This window comes from Stegodyphus dumicola, chromosome 7 (genome assembly GCF_044657685.1).
Source record: "Stegodyphus dumicola isolate Sdum_Otavi_A_Nest chromosome 7, ASM4465768v1".
Classification (NCBI taxonomy): Eukaryota; Metazoa; Arthropoda; class Arachnida; order Araneae; family Eresidae; genus Stegodyphus; species Stegodyphus dumicola.
Window position 1 is genome coordinate 80,512,256 of NC_140774.1, and position 12,272 is coordinate 80,524,527.

The 12,272-nt window shown below is 35.0% G+C and overlaps 1 protein-coding gene across 2 annotated transcripts in view; it reads left to right on the plus strand.

Moving 5' to 3' along the window:
* The window catches only part of LOC118182611 (uncharacterized), an 826,788-nt gene that overhangs the window by 237,218 nt on the left and 577,298 nt on the right, over positions 1–12,272 (plus strand). For both annotated transcript variants that reach the window (XM_035352007.2, XM_035351999.2), the window contains one exon: positions 434–495. The gene's annotated coding sequence lies outside the window, so the exon portion shown is untranslated. The remainder of the gene's footprint in view (positions 1–433; positions 496–12,272) is intronic.

Genomic DNA, 12,272 nt, shown 5'->3' on the forward strand with positions numbered 1-12,272 from the left:
ATTTGGCGCGCAGTTAATGGGCGCGTTTGCTAGATTTGGCGCCTTTGCGCATACATTTTCGCTGCAATTTTTTACGGTCCTCAAAACGGAATAGTACCTTATTTTTTAAAAACTTCTAATCCAAAATACAAATAAAACTTTTTTAAATAACTTAGTACTGTCCGTGTTTCATTTAGCAGGATTTTCCAGATTCATTATTTTTTCTTCATTAAAATAGATCTTTTACGAAAATATTGAATCTAGAGAAGGAAATTAATTCGAGATTCTCGAATCTCTGAGAAAGCAAAGTACTTGAAAAGGCAATTACACGTTGTCGGATAATACAAAATCCTCGGGGCCATGGAAAATCGGGATCCTGCTTTATAATCTTACTTTAAAAATAAATGTAGGTATCACATTAAGATCATTAATAATGTTTTTATTTTCTTCTTAGGTTTTGAAAAGAAGAGACATTTCGTTTGTGGAAGCTAGCTACCCGCCATGGCATCAAAAAAGGTAAGACACCTTCAAACTTAATATACGTTTTTCAAAAAGCTGCGCAGCACTCCATGTTTGAAAAATAAATTTGAAAGATTCTCTTAAATTTGCCAATAGGTAGAAAATTTTGATAAAAATTGCGCGAAATGTGAAGTTTATGTTCTCATTCCTTGTACATAGAATGTATACGAAGCTGTAATTAAATCTTGACGTTTCTTAGTGATATAAATTTCTATAATTAAGCACAGTATTTGTACCATATAACAGATACAGATCTACGTATGATTTACCTTGCAAACTGAGGATGTAAACTAAAGTTGTCGATAAAAATGTTATAATATTCTACACATGTGTTCTCCTTAAGCTGACCTTATTACCATTTTCTTTTCTGACATTGTTATGAGATTACGTTATCTAATATATATAATATACAAAAGATATATTAGTGAATAATAATTATCTATAATTTCTAGTCGACAATAGGCTATTGATAGATAACCTGTGGTAACGAACGTTGTTTTAAAAGAACAACAAAAGCCCTTTTTTATAAATAACTTCATTTTTACGTTACCTGTTTCAAATAAGAATGACTTTGCACAGTCCAAAAGGGCAAGGAAGAGAAAGTGAAAATGAAGGCAGATGGAAAAAGATGGAACTCAGGGTATGCAGGTTGATTTACAGAGAGTTTCGAGTAGCGTCAGCGATAAAATTTTGCATAAAACTCGGAAAGTTTTGGATCTGAAACTTCAAGTTACTGACGACAGCTATATTAGAGTTTCTATTTTGTGTTCAATAACAGCGTTTGCTGAATGAACGCTGAGAAATTCTCGCGGGATTTCCTTCAACTCTAAAAACGATGTGGTTCCTGCAGGTAATAGATAACATTTGAGAAAGATACTCGTGCGTGGAATTGAAATGTGTAAAATTGAAAATACATGGTTCCTTCGCTCCGACGACGCATTAAATAATGTATCATTGCCTGTTAGGAAACCTTTGGTTAAAAAAATATCCCGCCGCCATCCCATCGCCCGCCGCCCTACAGCTTAAGCTGGTAACGTCTAGGCAACTAGCTGGTAACGAGACGCTTGAGCAGTGTCGTTAATGAAGACTTCATACACATGTAGCGGAAAATAGCAAAGCTGTATTTGCTGTATTTATTACAAGTCATTTGTTTTGAAAGTATAAATGTAATTAATTACATGTTTAATTTAAAAGGTAAACAATTTTCATAACTTTTGGAAAAAATCTTGTAGATTTCAGAAAACGTCGATTAATATTCATAATCATTTATTGAAAACTCCCTCATAGTTCCTAAGGATCAGTCAGGATATCAAACTATTCATTAAGTTGCAAATGCGATTTGAAAGTATAATTACATCATTTATTAATAATTTATTATATACAATTGCATATGTTTTTCTTTTTTGGTAGAGTTCTATTTTTGTTATATTTTTAATTTTAAACGATATCCAAGTGAATAAAATTCTTAGAAAATGAATGAGATTCGTTTGCATATATATTAATTGACGACAATGATGTTGGCGAAAAAGAAGATAACACTTTTGACGACAGTAGGAGACTTCAATGTGCTTGCGATGTAATCACAGTAGTTTCACTGAAATAAATTGAGTGGATACTTTTACCTAAGTAAAGTCACGGCAATAACTTTAAAAGCGACAAAGAAAAATGTATTGCAGACAAAAATATCAAAATCTAAGTACCAAGGGTGTTTCTGAAGAAATTAAAAATCTCTCCGAAACTTAAAAAAAAAAAAAAAAAAAAACTAAGGAAAAAGTGAAGTGAACATTAACAAATGCATCGACTAGATACGTAAGACTTATTGTATAAGCTATTCTCTTAAAAAGGTGGTACTAAAAGCAGTTTGTTCGTTCTGTTGCAATAAATCACGTAATTTACACTTTTAAAATATAGAAAATAGTTAATATTGCTAAAAATAAATCAACTAAATTTATAAAATGTCTTGCTTTAAAAAGAAGTATAATATACATATATATTCTCTAATATACGCACGGTTCTGTTGTAAAAAATACAGAACGTGATTAATCGTGTGATCAAATTTGCCTCACTAATAGTTTAAAGCTTATAGGTAGATTTTCCGCAACTTGGAGTACCAGCGGCCCTTCCCATTGTTCAAGCACCATCCGCAGCCTACTAAGTAATCAGTTAAGAAACAAACGTGTTGCATGACATTATTTCGCCTCACTTTCCTCTGTCTTGTATAAAGTTTTACAAGCAGTAAGAGAAGCAGATCCATAACGATGAACGTTTTAACAATGCAAGTGGCCGTGTGGAGATAAGTGGACGGACAGAACATAAATAAGTAGTTGTAGAACAATATAGTAAAATGTTTCTCCATAACAATGGGTTGTTAAGCGCTTGAGGATGATTTAGGGTCAGAAGATTATTGTATGACAATTTGTGTCTCACTTTCGTTTGGATTATCGTCTTTAAAGAAGGGCAAGGAACACTACGCGTTTCCATGACCATCAAACAAAACGACTTATCACTTTATAACAGAAACAACGAAATCTATACTTCCATCAAACAAATCTTCTTATCAAGTAATGTTTCTAACGTCTGTAAATCATTTTGTGCTCTGAAAGTAGAGATTCTGTTGTATTAAGTTATCCATTATACCTGCGTTGTTTTCGTTGTATATCTCCGTGATACCTTTTTACAGAAACACTCGTTTTATTAAAAATAAATTCACTTCTTAACTTGCATAGGCTTTATCTTTAACGCAAACTATAAATAGTTTGCTTTTTTTTCATTAAAAAAAGGGGGGGAGAGAAAGGCTGACAGCAGTTTTTTCATCCCCTCAAACTTTTACGAAATTCTCCAAACTCAGCGCAGCATTAATTAAGAATTATGCAATTGTAAGCTTTGTCGTCCTCCTGTCCCCTCATTTCCAACTCATCTCATTTCCTAATCATGGAATTTAATTAATATTTAAGAATCGTAACATGCGTCAGGTACTGTAATTAATGATGCGCAATTTGACTCGCAATTTATACGATACCTTTACTAAGTGTATAATAAGCGATCCTATAATAGGAGTCTCAATTTGATATTCTTTTTTGTTCTATTTGCATTGTATTCACTTCTGGTCGTGACTAGGGGCAATAGATTTCCTAACAATCGACTAGGCCACAGTGTTTTTCATACCAAATTTTAGAAGTCTCTAAATAAAATTTATAATCTTTCATAATTCTGTACTCTTTCTTTGACAAAGGCAATGAAGTGGGTATTAGAAACCCCTATTTTATCATCGTTCCTAATTCAGTCTTCGATTTGCATCTTAAAATACTTGTGACCAAAATTTCAGTGACACAGTAACAATTTATTTCCTTATGCATGTAAAAGGGATTCCTTAAGCATTTAAACGGAGGCTCTTTGAAACGCGTAAAGCACTGCGATGAACCTGAAATAATGTAATTTAAGCAATACTTGCTTTTATGCATAATAGTAGCCTAATAATATGAAACTTATTTAAAAAACTGTGTTATTTCATGCAAAACGTTTATATCGTAGGGAAAGACAGAATTCTTATATCATGCTTTAATCCAATGGAGCACCGAAATGGGTACTATTCCGTTTTAGGGACCGTAAAAAATTGCAGCGAAAATATATGCGCAAAAGCGCCAAATCTACTAAACGCGTTCATTTAACCGCTTGCCAAATTTAGCGAACTTGCCGAAGTGCATAAATTTAGATAGTCGCCATTGATATACTAATTTAATTTTTTAATTCTTTTCAAATAACGCTATGGATTTAACAATTTGGGAATTGTCCAATGACGAAAAGCCTGCAATAGAATTTTTTCAAAGAACACGAATCATTCATGATAGAAAAATATGTTCGAACAACCACGGGATGAAATTATGCTTTAGCGGTAAATCAGTAGCGAAATGGCGGTGCCGGAAAGAAACATGTAATGAGAAGAAAGGATTGAGAAATCAAAATTGGGTCGAAGGATCGAAAATCCCCTTTCTTACAACCGTTAGGTTCATCTATTTTTGGTGTCCGGAGATGATATCTATTGAATTTTGTGAACTCCATCTGAAGATGAACCACAATACAACTGTAGACTGGAACAGTTACATGCATGAAATGTTTGCCGCAACTTTATTTACTCGGCCTAACTTGAAAATCGGCGGATGGGGCAAAATTATTGAAGTAGACGAAAGCCTTTTCTGTAGAAGAAAGAATAATGTTGAACGTGTTCCTCCGCCACAATGTGTTTTCGGCGGATTATGCAGAGAATACCATAATTGTTTCTCCTTAATCGCTGTTCTAGAACGATCGGCGAAAACTTTATTGAATGTCATAAGAGAAAATATCGCAGAAGGAAGTATTTTTTATTTATACTGACTGCTGAAAATCATACACGTCGGATGAACTGCAAAATGCCGGTTTTGAACATTTTACTGTCAATCACAACTACAATTTTGTGGACCCCGAAAGTGAGTGCCATAGACAAACAGTAGCTTGGCTGTAGGCAGCGCTAAATGACATAATAAAAGTAGTACTGCTCGACAGCATTTCGATTATTATTTGTCTGAGTTTATGTACAGACGCTGGCACAAAAAACTGAAATATTCTGTGCTATGTTGGAAGACAAAATAATATTATATCTCCGGTTTAATTTCAGCTATGTTTAGCTTTTTGTTTATAAATTATAACAAAAAAGTGTATTTACATGAAATTAACCTTTCATCTAAACTAAAACAATAATCTTAGATAGTTATTTACTATTATGTTTCCTTTCTTGCGTGAGGGTTACCGTAATTATTTTGGCAGCATTGGCATGAACAGTAGTTTGGCAAATTTTTACGGCCCTTATGACGGAATAGTACCCCGAAAAGTAATGCATGCTAGTTTCCTCGCCTTCAGAGGTTTAAAGGTAAACCATAAGTGTGTGTGTGATTATGGCAAAGCCTCGAGGGCTATCTGCCTAAGGGGAGGAATGCCTTCGTGGAGGACTTTCTAAGGGAAACTGGCTCGTATACACGATACACATGGGGAAAATCACGAAAACGCCCATGCAGCCAGCCCGTTCGCGGGATTCGAACCTCGGACCGAACTACCAGTGTTCAGCGACTTTACCCCTCGGCCGCTGGTGGGCCCCCAAAGGTAAACCATAAATATACATAGAGTGAAACCATGTGTCGTATTTACCATCTAACATTAAGTGCTAAATCTCTGCATTTCTTCCATAATGGAACTAATTTTCGTATACTTTGCTCTTCAGAATTCCTTTACTGTGCAATAATACTTATACCTTTACTGTACTTAAATACCGTTTAAGAGCAATTGATTGGAGTTCTTCAGGCAAACCAAGTGGATATGTATGTGAACTGCAACGGAAGCTCTGTTTAGTCCGTGAAGATTGATTAAACACGTTTTTCCTTCTGCTGTAGAAAAGCTTAGAAAAGGCGGCATTTTTGCCTTACAGCTCTCACTTTCAACAGCAGGATGACAGTTAACCCGATAAAAGCATCTGCAGTACAATACTCCCTAACTTGTAATCTGTTAATTTCAAATTCGAAAGAAAAAAAAATAGGTGCTTTTCTATTTCTAGTTATTTAAATTCTGTCTCAACTATAATTCATCACTCACGTCTTAACGTTACACAGAGAAGAAAACAGGGCTAGAATTTGAAAAGACGATATAGGCATCATATCAGGACAACGCTGCAAAAATGTTATTGCCAACAAATCGCATTTGGAGATCCGCTAACTCTCTTAAGTATCGACTCTACTGCCATCGCCAAAACTAAGCATTTTGTTAACGAAATTTTCAAAAGTAATTAGATGTATTATACACTATATAGTATAAGTACACTGTATTAATAAATGCAAAAAAGTGCATCTTTAATTTCAACAATAAACGTGACGTGCAAGCTTATTTTTAAAAGCTGAAAGACTTTATTTAGGTGTTAATGCTTCCATTTCGTTCAGATGACGTCTGAATTCGAAAGTAAAGTTTGAAAGCGAAACTGAAATTTGAAACCCAAACCCAAGTTTTACGCTGCGTATGAAGTTTTATAGTTCAACAGCAAATCGCTGCGTTTAGATATGCAAATCGCATCCACTTGCTCCTGAAAAACCAGTAAGAAAAGGTCCATCGGCATTTGTAGAAAATCATACGATTTCTTCAAAATCTTTCATTTATCTTTCATATCCTAAATACGTGTAACAGAATGAGTTACTTAATTTGCGTTCATTAATAACATTTCAAGATAAAAAATATTAACGCTAATACAATAACGGGCTTTCCCACCAACGGCCAAGCGGTAGTTCCGACGTGGGTCGATTCCAGGCGAACCGGCTGGCTGCGTGGGCATTTTCGTGGTTTTCCCCATGCATACTAGCTAATTTCCCATATAAAGTCCTCCACATAGGCATCCTTCCCCTTTGGCAGATAGCCCTAGTGTGCTTTGCCATAATCGACTAAACCAAACCAATAACGTGTTTAATGTTACTTGTTACGTAACTCTAACACAGAGTGTCTGTTAAACTATCCTGTAACCGGTACACCACTGACTTCAACAAAAATGGAACTTTATATAGAATTTTTTGTAACGCAACAGATTGTAGTAACTTTTGTGAAACTTCTTTCTATTGCTGATTCCTGTGCTTAAAGTGTTGTCAAAATGATTATAGTAGTAGTGAAGAAAAAAAAAAAAGGAATACACATATTGTTGTCATTTATTTTGCTAAAATTATATCAGTATAGTGTAATAGAAACAGGTATAAATGAGCGGGGCGCCAAAGGTTCGCCATTGCCTCTACAGATATAAGCCTGCCGCTTTAACTGTATAGTTCTGACCCTTTTCAGAGGACCCCTTCCCCAAGAAACTGTCTGAGAGTCTCTCACCTCTATTTTTCCTACCACAAGCACTCGAGTGCATTTTCTGTTCTCCTTTTGCTGCACAGACACTATGCGCTTCCATACATTTTCCGGGATTCGAGTCCGGACCATGGGTATGATAGTCAAACCCCCTATACCACCTGGATAGCAGTTTATTTTAACATGAAACTTGTATAATTTTCCAAAAGTTTCTTGACGAATATCAACAATCTTTTGTTTACATTTGAACCTCGCTACCATATCTTTAGCTAAGCTGAAAAGGAGGAGGCTCGTATGTGTGTTATGCTCATGCGCCTCGTGTGTTGAATCGAGATTTGAAGAATAAAACTTCATTCTTTTATTTACCTAACTTTTTAAGATTTATTTAATTACTTTTTTATATATTTTAACTTAAAGCTTGCTGAATATAGCAAAGTGGTTTAGGAAGTTTTTTCGTGTTCATTTTATATACGCTTATTTTCACAGCAGTATTCATACTTTATTTATTATATTCTTGGAATAAGTACTCAATGAACAATACTCAGAAATAACAACAGAATAAAAACTTAATTTCAGTTTTAGTGGTACGAGCCATAAAAATTCAAGTAAAAATAAAGGAAAGAAAAAGCTATCATCAAACACTTAACTTAGGCTTATCTTTCCAAAATTTAGCGCAGGTTGTAAAAAAAAGGGGCTTACTTTTGCTTCTATTGTTCTTCCTAGTTGACAACAAAAGAAGACTTTGTATTGTTTGCCGGTTTTATCAACTTCAGTAACTCTTAGTCACAGTTTCTGAACGCTTTGGCTCTCTTTTTTATCTGTAGCTGCCTCAGCGGGAAAAATTCGTGTTTGTTTTCCGTTGGATTTTTCTCCCAATTTAACTACAAAAGTTTTGTTTCCTAACTAAGGGTATTTAAGTTCATTTTAATAACTATATCGAATGCTATATATTGATTAAAGCTTGAATCGAAGCATATGACCTTAAATTTAAAATTAGCGAAGGTCAAATCGATAGACTTCTAGCCGAAATCCAGCGGCAATTTTACGGTGTACCAGTAAGAGGATCTAACAATAAGAGACAGTAATCTTACAGTTAGAGGAAGCCCACCAGAGACCGAGCGGTAAAATAGCTGAACACTGGTAGTTCCAATATGGGTTCGATTCCAGGCGACCGGGCTAGCTGCATGGTCGTTTTCGTAGTTTATCCCCATGTGTAAACTGTATACCAGACAGGTTTCCTGGTGTTACATACTGGTGTTTTCAGCTTGTTGAAATGCTCGGCACATGCTGGAAAGGATTCCAAGGATTATTTCTCTGGTCGTAATACTAAAAATCATGCAATAAAACAAGATGGTGGCTGAACAATCTACTTTCGTCTTATGATGAAAAAATACCGGCTTTTGTGGAAAGCTCTTGGGTTACCAAACACAGATTGGTTTGGTGTCGTTTATTAAATTATGGCAAAGCACTCGAGAGCTACCTGCCTAAGGGGAGGAATGCCTTCGTGGAGGACTTCCTAAGAGAAAATGGCTCGTATACACGTTACACGAAACCACGAAAACGCCTTCGTAGCCAGCCTGTTTATCGACATTCGAACCTCGAACTACCGGTGTTCGCTTAGCGCTCGGACTGCTGAACCATGTAGATGTTAGATTGACGGTTAATTGATTATGGTAAAGCCCATGAGTCCTATCTGCCTTAAGAGCCATGTTTTCGAGGAGGACTTTCTAAGAAAAACTGACCCATATGTACATAACTTATAGGGTGAAATACTGAACCTAATGCAGGCAGCCCACTGACTAGAAATCAGACCTGTAAAGAATTACCGAAGTCCAGCGTTTTTAACTACCGCGTAAGAAAAAACTAATTTTAACTATTAAATTATCATGTTTTGGATGATGTTACAACTGCATGTTTTTTTTTTTTTTTTTTTTTTTTTTTTTTTTTTTTTTTTTGTGTGTGTTATTTCCTACTTTTTTTGTTATTGCTTTGTTTTGTTAAAGGATGGGAAATAAATAATACGTGTTTCGTTCTTTGCTAAATATAATGTTTTAAGTCTAAATTGTGATATTTTAAACAGCGGCTCTTATATTAACCTAAGAAATTTGTCTTCGACAACTGTATATTGTATTTCTTTATTTATTTTATAGCAGTTATTATTACCCCATCAAAAACAATCCACATCAAGCAGTGCAGCTAGATCAAGCAAACGAATCGGTAAAGCATTTGGTCCAGCTTAAAGATCTTGTCTTGAACGTCCATTATATTGCACATAGCATGAATACACAACCCATCAACTAAGAAATTGCATAAATGAAACTCTTATACATAAGTTACAATATATCTCTATTATTAACGAAAGCACGAACGAAATCTTTCCGCAGAAACTAAGATTCCGAAACCAGTATCGTGACCAAAATTAAACGTAAAGTCTAATTATTGCAAATAATTAATTCGAAGTCTATCAGTACGTCACAGCATAATTTGATGCTTTTAAAACGCGCTAAGCAAATTTTTATTTGCAATTGGTAAAAGCGTTCTTCGCTAAACATTAGCTCCTGAAAAGAGGATTCATTTTAACCGTACAAAACGAAACTTGGGAAGAAAAACAATTCTTTCCTTATCTCCCTTTTCTCATTGTCTTCCGTATGTATCAAAATGCCTGCTGACATATTCATTGTCTTTCAAACGTCTCCTTCTGATTGGTGTTTTTGTCAATACCCTCACAAATAATTTTGCAAAAATACTTGGAAGTTAGTTTTTTTGCTGTCTTATCAGGATTGAGAAGTAATTGTAGCAGGTAAGTTCGTTTCGTTCTTTAAGCCATTTCTAAAACTCTTTCTGCAGTAAGCGAGAGTAACCGGATTACATTCCGATGAATTAGGCAGCATTGAAGCTTAGATTATTATTCATTTTACAGAAGAGTCGTATGTGTTTTGAGGGATTTAACACAGAGCTTTCGTTCTTTCGTTTCTAGAGAAAAAAGTATTCTGAACCTCTTTGAAAAACGCCTCCCTGAAATAGACAAAAACAAATAAATAATAATATTAAAGAAACAACTGTAGTGACATCTATTTTTTCATTAACGTATTTAAAAACTTTATCTCATAAATGTATACTCGTTTCTATTTAGGTCTACCAGTGGACGAGCGGGTACGACCGCTGAACACTGGTTGAAATCTCGGTGAATGGCCTGGATGCTACCGGCGCTAAGTTTTTCGCCACCAGGTGCAATCACTTCGATTTCTACAATCTACCGCTCAGTAACGTCCTCAATTTTACAATTTTGCGCCCTTACGTTCATTTGCCCGGTGCGGCTGCACTTGTTGCAAGTACTCTGGCGCCGGATCGGTGGGTGCATGAGCGCTTTTGTAGCTTTCCCGTGTGAATAACAGGCCGTTTATTATTTTTTTAAGTTTAAAATGTATAATTTTAAAATTTAATTCTTAAAAAGGCTTCGAAAAAGACATCCTTCGCCTCAGACGAATAGCCTGGATGTGCTTTGTCAAATTTTGGTTACTGTAACTCATTTGTTTATTTTTGTTTCCAATGTTAATTACATTTCGAAAGTACAAATATCATTGTTCATAGTAAATGTTATTTTATTATTATCAATTAAAATACAGATTTATTATTAAAACACAGAATAACAAAATGTTAAATTTCCCCGCCTGTTCTTTACATGGAGAAAATGAAAACTATTTGCAGAAGGTGCAGAAGGTATTATAAGAGCACATATGAGAGAAAACAGAAAAATAATTGTAACATAAGAAGAAAAAAATCTCAGAATTATCCATGAGTAGGAGGCGTAATACCATTTCCAAGCAAAATCAGATGATCTATAATAGAAAGACACTTTCTAGCAGAAAGTGGCAGTAGACCGCTAAGATCTGCCCATTTAGTAATTTATACTTACATCGCAGCATAATTTTTGAAATGTTTAATTCATGTATAATCTAGGCTCTCAGATTCATTGAATCATTCCTCTTCATGCAGCCATGGGAACGCATTTGTGCTACAATCGTGTTCATCGGCTGATTGACAATTAACTAATCGATATTTTCCGCAGATAAACATGCAGCATAGATACTATTAACTCTATGAATTGTTTACTTGCGGGGCATGATATGATGCTTTTGATCAAATATTTCTGTGTTTTTCCATATTTTCATTTCCCATATTTCAATTTCCCATATAATTGATTAATCGAATCCCGTTAGCCTGCGGCTGAATTAAATTTCAGGTTTAGGATGACATACAGCATTTTCAGGAACTAAACGTGTATGTATTCCACATTCATCAAAAATAAATTCCAATTATGTTCTTCCTAATGTATTAAAAGCTTAAACGTGTTCAAAAACAATCTTTAACTTCTTAATCCGTTTATTTAGATTCTGTTCAATAATGGTCGCTGAATTTTTTGCTTGTTTTGTCATTCATTTATTTAGGAGAGACATTTCTGACAAACAGCATGGAAAATTTTTGCTTCTTAATCAAAGTGACTTAACCAGTCTGCCTCAAAACGCATAGGCTTTGGCATAAAATTTAATGCTAATCCAAAAATGAATTTCGACTGATTTGAAAGAAGAGGTTTAACGTTTTCTGTTACCTTTATTTATTAAATAGCCTGTTCTTTGCACTTAAACCATAAAATTCAATTCAACAGCAATATAGTAAAATAATTTTGAACGGGCTGGCTGCATGGGTGTTTTCGTGGTTTTCCCCATGTGTAACGTGTGTACGAGCCAGTTTCCTTTAGAAAGGCCGCCACGAAGGCATCCCTCCCCTTAGGAAGATAGCCCTAGTGTGCTTTGCCATATTCTCAATACACACAGACACACACACCGATACATAGTCTGGCGCGCGGAAGATAAAAATGATTTTTTTCCCCCTACAATGTTGCTATTGCTCGCTTTGAAATG